The sequence below is a fragment of the Triticum aestivum genome, chromosome 5B (assembly GCF_018294505.1).
Source record: "Triticum aestivum cultivar Chinese Spring chromosome 5B, IWGSC CS RefSeq v2.1, whole genome shotgun sequence".
NCBI classification, from domain to species: domain Eukaryota; kingdom Viridiplantae; phylum Streptophyta; class Magnoliopsida; order Poales; family Poaceae; genus Triticum; species Triticum aestivum.
The window spans coordinates 631851250-631861749 of record NC_057807.1 but is presented as its reverse complement, the minus strand read 5'-3'; the positions used below and the strand labels follow the sequence as shown (position 1 = coordinate 631861749).

At 49.6% G+C, this 10500-nt stretch overlaps 1 long non-coding RNA gene across 2 annotated transcripts; it reads right to left on the bottom strand.

The window, feature by feature from the left end:
• Positions 1–6508: 6508 nt before the first annotated feature.
• LOC123117262 (uncharacterized) lies at positions 6509–8097 on the bottom strand. Of its 2 annotated transcripts, XR_006457330.1 has the most exons (4): positions 7976–8097; positions 7066–7879; positions 6885–6981; positions 6509–6804 (listed from the first exon to the last, which is right to left on the bottom strand). It is a non-coding gene; the product is annotated as an uncharacterized lncRNA (long non-coding RNA). The 2 variants fall into 2 exon arrangements; XR_006457329.1 differs by having other exon boundaries at positions 7066–8087.
• Between the last annotated feature and the right edge of the window lie 2403 nt (positions 8098–10500).

Here is a 10500-nt window from a genome sequence, read left to right as displayed (position 1 = left end):
AACTTGCAACGCTTATTGGAGGAGTTCAAAGATGTGTTTGGGGACCCTGAGGGGCTGTCGCCGCGCCGTGTTTGTGACCATAAAATTCCTCTAATGCCAGGGGCTCAACCAGTGAATATACGCCCGTACAGGCACAAGCCAGAACTCAAGTCAGAAATTGAACGACAGGTTGAAGATTTGCTGAATTCAGGAGTGATTCAACGCAGCACCAGCAGTTTCTCGTCTCCGGTCATTTTGGTCAAAAAGAAGGATGGCACTTGGCGCCTATGCGTCGACTACAGGCATCTCAATGCAATGATGTGTGTTAGCAAATTCCCGGTGCCTATTATCGAGGAGTTATTGGATGAACTGCATGGAGCACGCTGGTTCTCCAAGCTCGATCTCCGAGCGGGGTATCATCAGATATGATTGGCAGAGGGGGAAGAGTACAAGACAGCTTTCCAGACGCACATGGGGCACTACGAGTTCAAAGTTCTGTCGTTCGGCCTCGCAGGAGGGCCACCTACCTTCATCGGGGCCATGACAGACACATTTCAGCCTCTGCTGCGTCACCGTGTACTCCTGTTCTTTGACGACATTCTGGTCTTCAGCAAAACTTGGGAAGAGCACTTGGATCATCTCAAGCAAGTACTGACACTACTGCGGCGCGATCAATGGAAAGTGAAGCTAACTAAACGTGAGTTCGGACAAAAACAACTTGCATATCTTGGGCACGTGATTAGTGACCAAGGGGTATCCACGGACCCGAGCAAGATCCAAGCAGTGCAAGCGTGGCCTGTACCCCAAGATGCCAAGGAAGTGCGTCGTTTCCTGGGTCTCGCAGGGTATTACCGCAGATTTGTTCGTGGTTTCGGGATCATCGCATGTCCCCTGTTCAACTTGTTGAAGAAGGGCAATCCGTTTGTCTGGACTGACAACACAGAGCAAGCATTCACCTTGCTCAAACAACAGCTCATTTCGGCACCAGTTCTGGCCCTGCCTGACTTCAGTCGGCCATTTGTCATTGAAACAGATGCGTGTGAGCGAGGGATTGGGGCAGTACTGCAGCAAGAGGGCCACCCTATTGCGTACATGAGCAAAAGTTTAAGCCCTCGCTACCAAGGACTCTCCACCTACGAGAAGGAGTACCTAGCTATTGTAGTCGCAGTGGATCAATGGCGACCGTACTTGCAGCACAACGAATTCATCATTCACACAGACCAGAAGAGCCTAGTCCATCTCAAGGAACAGCGTCTCACCACACCTTGGCAGCAACGGGCATTTACCAAGCTGCTCGGCCTTCGCTACATCATCAGGTACAAGAAAGGGACAGAGAACACAGCGGCTGATGCACTGTCGCGTGCCAAGTCACAAACAACACTGTTCACAGTCACGTCGTGCCATCCCAGCTGGCTCCAGGACGTCATCAATAGTTACAACTGTAACCCGCAAGCCCAGAAACTGCTCGAGCAATTGGCCATACGTGAGGATCCAAAAGGCCGTTTCACTCTCCAGAATGGCATTTTGAGATTCAGGGGACGCATTTGGTTGGGAGGTTCCACTTCACTGCAGCAGCAGATTCTGGCGGCTTTCCATGACAGCCCGATGGGTGGCCACTCCGGCTTCCCAGCTACCTTTCGGCGAGTTCGTCGTCTCTTTGCGTGGCCAAAGATGAAGATTCATGTTCAGCAGTACGTGCGCTACTGTCCCACTTGTCAGCAAGCCAAGCCGGACCGATCAGCCTCGCCGGGCCTACCGGAACCCTTGCCCATCCCACAGCAGCCTTGGGAAATGATTTCTATGGATTTCGTCGACGGCCTTCCTCAATCTGGCAAGTTCAACTGTCTCTGGGTAATTGTTGATAAGCGCACTAAGTTTGCCTATTTCATTCCTTTGGCACATCCATACACCGCATCCAAAGTGGCCCTGCTTTATATGCACAACATCTACCGAGTGCATGGATTTCCCAGCGCAATTGTCTCTGACCATGATCCAGGGTTCACTAGTCTGTTCTGGAGAGAGCTGTTCAAGTATGCAGGTACAGAATTGAGAATGAGCACCGCTAACCACCCTCAGACGGATGGCCAAACAGAGCGCGTCAATCAGTGCGTGGAAACCTACCTTCGCTGCTTCGTTCATGCATGCCCGCAACGCTGGAGCCACTGGATTCCATTAGCTCAATTCTGGTACAACTCCTCTTTCCACTCCAGCATAGGTATGTCACCATTCAAAGCAATGTTTGGCCACGGACCAAGGCATTGGGGAATCACAGCAGCTAGTGAATGCACGGTTCCTACTTTGCAAGCATGGCTCGATGAGCGGGCAGTCATGCAAGATCTCCTCCAGCAACATCTTCATCGAGTGCGACAGCACATGAAATCCCAGGCAGACAAGAAACGATCCCCTCGAACATTCTCAGTAGGGGACTCGGTGTACCTCAAATTACAGCCATACATTCAAACTTCAGTGGCTCGTCGCGCCAACCACAAGTTATCATTCAAGTTCTTCGGCCCCTTCAAGATTACTGCTAAGATCAACGAGGTCACTTACAAGCTGGACCTCCCGGCGCACTCCAAAGTGCACCCTGTGTTCCACGTTTCACAATTGCGCCACTGCCTCACCCCGGGTATGACATCTTCTGTTACTCTACCAACTCATTCTGATATACCGGTGGTACCAGTTGCAGTCTTACAACAGAGATGGCGACGGAAGAATGGATCGATGATTGAGCAAGTACTCATTCGTTGGTCCGACACATCAGCCCTGCCAGACACCTGGGAAGACAAGTTGGCTCTCCAAGCCAGGTTTCCAGCTGCAGAGGCTTGGGGTCAAGCCTCCTCGCAAGGAGGGGGGATGTCAGCGCCCCTACATCACAGTTCTCCAGCGGGCGTGCTGACATGGCCGGTACCAGCACGGGTGGCTCAACCAGCTCGCCACCCAGCCCAAGGCCTGCCCGGGACAGACGGACCAACACGCGTGTCACTGGGCCGATGTGGGCGCAGTGACTCCCACGGGCTACCCCAACTACTTAAGGCAGCGGCACCAGGAAGCGACGGATCCAGTGGATCAGAAACGGCGGCGGCGGCGGCACCTATCTTTGTGTTCCTCTTGTTCCTCATTCCCTGTAGCTCGTGTTGGCGATTGTAACTGAGTCTGTATCCTGAATTCGTGAGCGATACTAATAGATCGAGAGAGGTTACTACTAGTTCCTTACAACCATGGTCGCTATCTTGACGGCAGCGAGCCTGGGGTTGCCGCTTCAACTGGCCATTAGAGGGGCACCACCGCTCGACGGGAAGGTCGAGGTTGGGGGAGCCCGAGAACATGCATGATGAGGTAGAAGAAACTGGATAATGGCAAGCCTCCACTCTCAAACTGCTCTGAACCTGACTGTCTGGACCCAAAACCTTTGGCTATCAAGGTAGGGGAACCTCCAACTCAACCTGCAATAGATGTATTTGATGGAACCTTAGAGATGTAACTTTACAGATAGAAATGCATCTAAAGTGAATTACTGCAAAGTGATACCCTTAGCATACCTCAGAGATAACACTCTTAATAAGCTGCTCAGCCTTGTCAATACTCACATAAATTGCAAACAATTCCACCGGACGAGTCATGGCATCTGAAAGAAGATCTGCACCTTTTGTAATTTAAATTTTTTTGCACTTGAGCTCATTTGCAGGTTGTCTCAGCGCATTTGCTCCGCAAACAAAAGTATGATCTCTACCTTGTAGCTAGTGGCTAGAAGTATGCATTTTTTGTCCAATGGACATTTTCAGGTTCATTAGCATTCTTTGGGGTTTATTGATTTCTACCAAATTCGTCACTAAATAATCTGTTAAATTTAAGCAAAAATATAGGGACAGTCTCACTTCTTTGGCGTTAGCTAGAAAATGTACTCCCTGGGTTCACTGGTTAATTGTTAGTTTTGGAACTCAGTTACATACGCTGAAATGGATTACATCTTATGTTCCAAAGTATCTGCAGAGTATCAGCTGCTGCTTCTCCTCCTTTTCTGCACAATTTTAGCCATGATTTTACAGCCAGAGCAAGGTCAGGCCTTGTGGTGCTGGTATGTCCTTGGTTGGTGTATCTGCAGCTTGTCGTATTAAGAAGAGTATCTATGCTTAGTCACAAATGTTGTATCTACTGATCAATGAGCATTTCAGTTCAAGCTCTGGTCAACTATAAGAGATGAACATATCAGCCGTTCTACATCACATAACAAAGAGAAATTTCAAAGGATGGTTGGTGTTGTTGTGACTACATATATAACATGGTGGCATTTGGGGGCAAACTATCTGAAGATTCAGATAAGATTATTGAAGAAATCTGGAACATGGAGTGGGGTTTGCTCCTTATGGATCAGGTGAGATCTCCATTCTTTGACAAATTAGGCTTGAAAATTTCGTTCGCACATGACAAATCATAATAGTGTACATGCCCATTTACTTATTTGGTATGGGAGGTTCAAGTTGTCCCTGAACATATGTTCAAAAAGGTCATCGGCATTACCAAGTCCGACTGCAAGCTTGGTCTTACTGGTTTGTGACACTAAACCCTAGGTACAAGACACATGTGGATAGAGAGGGGTGGGGTGTTGTAGAGATTAACCGATTAACCTGTGGTTTGCCTTCCACGTGCGGTCGGTTGGCGTCCTAGGCACCGTTCACCTCCGCGACTGCGTCGGCCTCCTTGAGCTTTCTCTTCTGGCCGCCTTCAGCCTTGGATAGCGTGGGGGCGGCGGCGGCAGGCTTGGAAACAACATCTTCCTGCACGACAGCGACGCCCATACTCTGGTGCTCAGCCTCTCATGTCCTCTCCCATTCGACCATCTCGGAGACCAGATCGAGCAAACGCCTTGTAGAAAATAGGATATGCACAGAAGGAGCAGATGTACACAGACCTAGAGGATGGAGGAAGTGACGCCGGCCGCCGCCATCGCCAAGATCCCCTTTTTCGTGCGAGATTTGGAGGTTCGTTATAGAAGGGCAGCGATCGGAGCGGCACCACTCCGCATGATGTGCTTGGCGATGCGTTTGGCCCGCCGTTACCATTGCCATCACTCTCTTCCTCTCTCTGCGACAATGACGACAGCGGCGGCGCATCGGGTCGGGGGTGTGGGGCTAGGAAGACGCTAAGCAGACCCTGTAGTACATAGAAAGGTTGACTCATTGGGCCCAATTTAATACCAGAGGCCCAAAAATGTCACCAGAGCAGCGGCCCAGCAAAGGTGATCGCTCGCTGATAGCGTCAAAGCGAGCGAACGTGGGATCGAGGGACAATCGGACGGCCAACAAACTCCCCAAGTGATGATCAGACGACTACGAGTGCTGATGGCTTGGGAGGGCTGGAAAAGTGCTCGGTTATAATGTTTCTAATGATCTAGCCCTGCTGCCGGACAGTGCCCTGGAGGCCGCACAAGAGTCCGCTCCGACCCTTAACTCGGAGCCGATTGCGCCAATCGAGGATGGGTGGCTAGACACCGCCTCAGGGGCTGCTACCTCTACGGCGATGGAGCCGAATACCGACCCAGTCCCTTGTGAAGCTCGTGACTCCGAGGTGCCGGACTCCTCGCCGGACTCTGAACCTCCCACGCCCCTACCAATCGAATCCGATTGGGCGCTGATCATGGAGTTTACCACTGCGGACATCTTTCAGCACTCGCCTTTTGGCGACATCCTGAATTCGTTGAAGTGTCTCTCTTTGTCAGGAGAGCCTTGGCCGGATTATGGCCAGGACGGTTGGGATGCGGACGACGAATAAATTCAATGCCCACCCACCACCCACTTTGTAGCCACTGTCGACGACCTAACCGACATGCTAGACTTTGACTCCGAAGACATCGACGGTATGGACGATGGTGCCGGAGACGACCAAGAACCAGCGCCTATGGGGCACTGGAAAGCCACCTCGTCATACGACATACTAGATCATGTCGGCGCGCGTTGCTGCCCCCGTCTATTATTGCAATCTAATATTATGCAATTATATAGATAAAAGAAGGTACGGATATATATGTAGACATTTTGTTGATTAAATTTGTATTGGAATTTTACTTGTACCGGAGATGATCTATACTTACGAATGGTATGTGAGAGATTAGCCTAATGGCCATTGTATGGTTTCAAGCATTTATAAGTATTAGGTCATCATTTTGCGCCATGTATCTGTAACTAATTAGTAAATAAGTTTTTGATAACTGATGAATAGAGTTGTCTGCATTTACTGTGAGTCTTTTTTGAGTGGTGGGCACTACAGGTCTGCTGTTTGCACGAATTCAGGGTAAGAATTCTGATTTTGAATATGAATTTGGAGACTAAGATGGTCAAATCAGATGTTAGCTCATGTGAGGAGAAAGTTTAACTGGAAACTTGAAAGATGCATTTTGTCATGCTAATACAATTTGAGATAATATAGCATGGAGAGTTAAACATTCTTGGCAGAATAGTGCAATATCAAATCAGTGCATTTTCTTATAGGAATAGACAGCAAGCTATCAAAACAAACATTATTTAGGGTAGAATAATCATATGTATAGAATTGCATGTTTAATTGTTCAGGGCACATGTTTTTGCAAACATAGTACCAAAACATAGATACTTCAGAAGACAAAGTTGATGATCATGTGACCATGCAGTATCATTCGCACGCAAGCGATATATTTATTAATGAAAAACTAAAGCAGTCGAAATGATAGACATATGCAGAACGCCGCCATTCCTTTTATTAGCACTTTAAATGCCGATCCAAGATCTTTTTAGAGTCAGTGCATCTTTTTTGCTGAAGGCGATTTATTTGTTTCAGTTGCAGGCTTGCAGCCTGTAATCCACAAAATTGTTTGTAAATAAATATTAAGCGGACATGAAGAAATTTTATAGTTTCTAAGTTGAACTTTAGACCTTCTATAGGACTTCTTCTGGTGAATCTTTTTGGTTGCAGTACCAATGTCAGAAGATGGTGCTTCTTGTTCCTTGGCAGAAGATGGTGTATGTGTTCCTTCAAATTATTGAAAGAAAATCACGGTGATAATGAAGTAAATAATTTTAGTCAATGGTATAACTAAGTAAGAAATGGTTGTACCATTGTCCCTGTCCTTGTCCTCAAGTTCTTTGTTGTTAGTGCTTGTGTAGTACAACTTGAGCAAGGACAGAGTATTTAGTTGTATTTTTGAGTGATTACATTGTTGTTATCTGCAGGAGCGTCAAAGATTGAGTTAGCCTGACAATCATGAACAGTGCAATTATGCATTAGGTAAATAAATTGAAAATTTATACTATATCCGTAAAGCAAAAGTACAAGCCTTGCTAGCTTGCCAAGATGAGTAAGTTGATGTGCTGCTTGACCCAGAGCGGTATGTTGCTCGAATCGTCCTGTATACAACCTGCACTTTTTCTTGTCGGCACAACAGTGAACAAAACAAAACAAATTTCATATGTATATTGAAGAAGAATTGGGGGAAGAGGAGATGCAGGAACGAAGAAGAATTGCCGGGCCATGCAACCGAACTGATCGTGTAAATCAAGCTGACCCTTTGACCAGCCATCCGGCGAGGCGCTGCTCCAACCAGCGTGGTCGCCATGGATCCATCGCTCTGGACGGGCGACCCAAAGGGAAATGAAGAAAAGAAGTGTACAACATGAAATCCTCTAAATATGTCACCTTTCCGAGCGTGTAGTCCCAAGGCAGATCCGGCTACCCCGGCTCCAACGATGATGGCATCTGTCGGCGTCGGGCCATCCATGGTCGCGCTCCCTTCTCCGTCAGTGACCGCGCTGCCATCCTCCGGCGCGGGGATCCCTTCAATGGGAGCCCTTCGGCAAATAATGAGTGGAACGAGCGCTGCCGCAGAGGAAGACAACGAGGTAGTGGCGGTGGACCGACGGAGACAACGATGCTGAGAGAGGAGAACGATGGGTTACATTGCAATCTTGTAGGGAGGGGAGGGGAGGGGGTACAGGAATGCGAGGTGGTGTGGAGGGGGCTGGCAAACCGGCGGCGGCGGGATGGCCACAACGTCCTAGGGTTCGTCTAGGACTCTAGGTTGCGAGAGATACGAGAGGTCAGGAGAGGAGCGTCAATCTGATTCTATCGATCGAGACGAACGACGGTTAGTGATCTCGCGGGCTGTAGAGGTTAATGGACTGGCAAAAAGGCCCAATGAACCACAAATCTCAGATTATTTTTCTGGAGTAGCAGCCCCTTAGGACAGGGCATCTAACGGCCAAAAATGATCCTACTGTGAGATCTAACAGCCAGAAATCGTGAGGGCGTGAGAGAGCTCCGTTTAGGCTCGGTTATACTGTCCTAAATACATGGTGGACATCCCAAAGGATGGGAATGGTGAGGGAACAGCGAAGGAAGACCCCTCCAAGAAACAGCCTAAGCGCCGGCGTCAGCGGCGCCGCTCTAAATCCCGCCACAGCAAGAATGGAGATTCCGGCACCGGAGACAATAACACCCCGGACAGTGCCGAAGACAAACCCCTCCAGCAAGATTCAGCACAGGAGGATGAAGAAGCCATCCCTCATGAGAGAGCGGCAGACAAAGAGGTAGAGGACGATAATTACATGCCTCCCTCAGGAGACGAGGCAAGCCTCGGTGACGATGAATTCGTCGTACCTGAGGATCCCGTCGAACAAGAGCGTTTTAAACGCAGGCTCATGGCCACGGCAAGCAGCCTCAGGAAAAAGCAGCAACAGCTTAGAGCTGACCAAGATTTGCTAGCCGACAGGTGGACCGAAGTCCTTGCGGCCGAAGAGTATGAACTCGAACGCCCCTCCAAGAGCTACCCTAAACGCAAACTGCTGCCCCGATTAGAGGAAGCATATAAACCTACATCACCAGCGCACAATACGGCCGACCGGCCACCTCGTGACCGAGACAGAGAGGCCTCTAGACCCTCCACTAAAGTCGTACCCCGGCATCGATCGAAAAGTACAAAGCCACGGGGGAATGCGCCGGACTTGCGAGACATATTGGAGGATAAGGCAAGACAGTCAAGATCGATCTACGAATCGCGTGGGCGCCCCACGATGCGCGACGATGACCGTCGCGCCGGATATAGCAACTCCGGATGGGCCGAACACAGTAGACAAAGCTCGCTTGAGCTAAGTCGTGATATAGCCCAATATAGAGGCGCCGCACACCCGCTATGCTTCACAGATGAAGTAATGGATCATCAAATCCCCGAAGGGTTCAAACCCGTGAACATTGAATCCTACGATGGCACAACAGACCCCGCGGTTTGGATCGAAGACTATCTCCTTCATATTCACATGGCCCGCGGTGATGATCTTCACGCCATCAAATACCTCCCACTCAAGCTTAAAGGAACAACTCAGCATTGGCTTAACAGCTTGCCAGCAGAATCAATTGGGTGTTGGGAGGACCTGGAAGCCGCATTCCTCGATAACTTCCAAGGCACATATGTGCGACCACCAGACGCTGATGACCTAAGCCACATAATTCAGCACTCAGACGAATCGGCCAGACAATTCTGGACACGATTCTTAACCAAGAAAAATCAAATCGTCGACTGTCCGGATGCAGAGGCCCTCGCAGCCTTCAAACATAACATCCGCCACAAGTGGCTTGCCCGGCACCTAGGACAGGAGAAGCCGAAATCCATGGCAGCCCTCACATCACTCATGACCCGCTTCTGCGCGGGAGAGGACAGCTGGCTAGCCCGCGGTAATAACCTCGACAAAAATTCTGGCAGTCCGGATACCAAGGACCACAATGGCAGGTCATGTCTCAACAAGCACAAACGCCGCATTAACGGCGATAATACTGAGGATACGGCAGTCAACGCCGGATTCAGAGGCTCCAAACCCGGTTAGCGGAAAAAGCCATTCAAAGGAACTACTCTGGGTCCGTCCAATTTGGACCGAATACTCGACCGCTCGTGCCAGATACACGGCACCCCTGAAAAGCCAGCTAACCACACCAACAGGGATTGTTGGGTATTCAAGCAGGCAGGCAAGTTAATTGCCGAAAACAATGACAAGGGGCTGCATAGCGATGACGAGGAAGAGACCCGGCCGCCGAAAAATAGAGGATAGAAGGGTTTCCCCCCACAAGTGCGGACGGTTAACATGATATACGCAACCCACATACCCAAAAGGGAGCGGAAGCGTGCGCTCAGGGATGTATACGTGATGGACCAGTCTCCCCAAAGTTCAATCCATGGTCCTCCTGCCCAATCACTTTTGATTGAAGGGACCACCCCACCAGCATCCGCCATGGCGGGTTCGCCGCGCTGGTTCTAGACCCAATCGTCGACGGGTTTCACCTCACTAGAGTCCTGATGGACGGCGGCAGCAGCCTGAACCTGCTTTACCAGGATACAGTGCGCAAGATGGGCATAGACCCCTCAAGGATTAAACCCACAAAGACGACCTTCAAGGGCGTCATACCAGGTGTAGAGGCCAATTGTACAGGCTCAGTTACACTGGAAGTGGTCTTCGGATCACTGGATAGCTTCCGAAGCGAGGAGTTAATCTTCGACATAGTTCC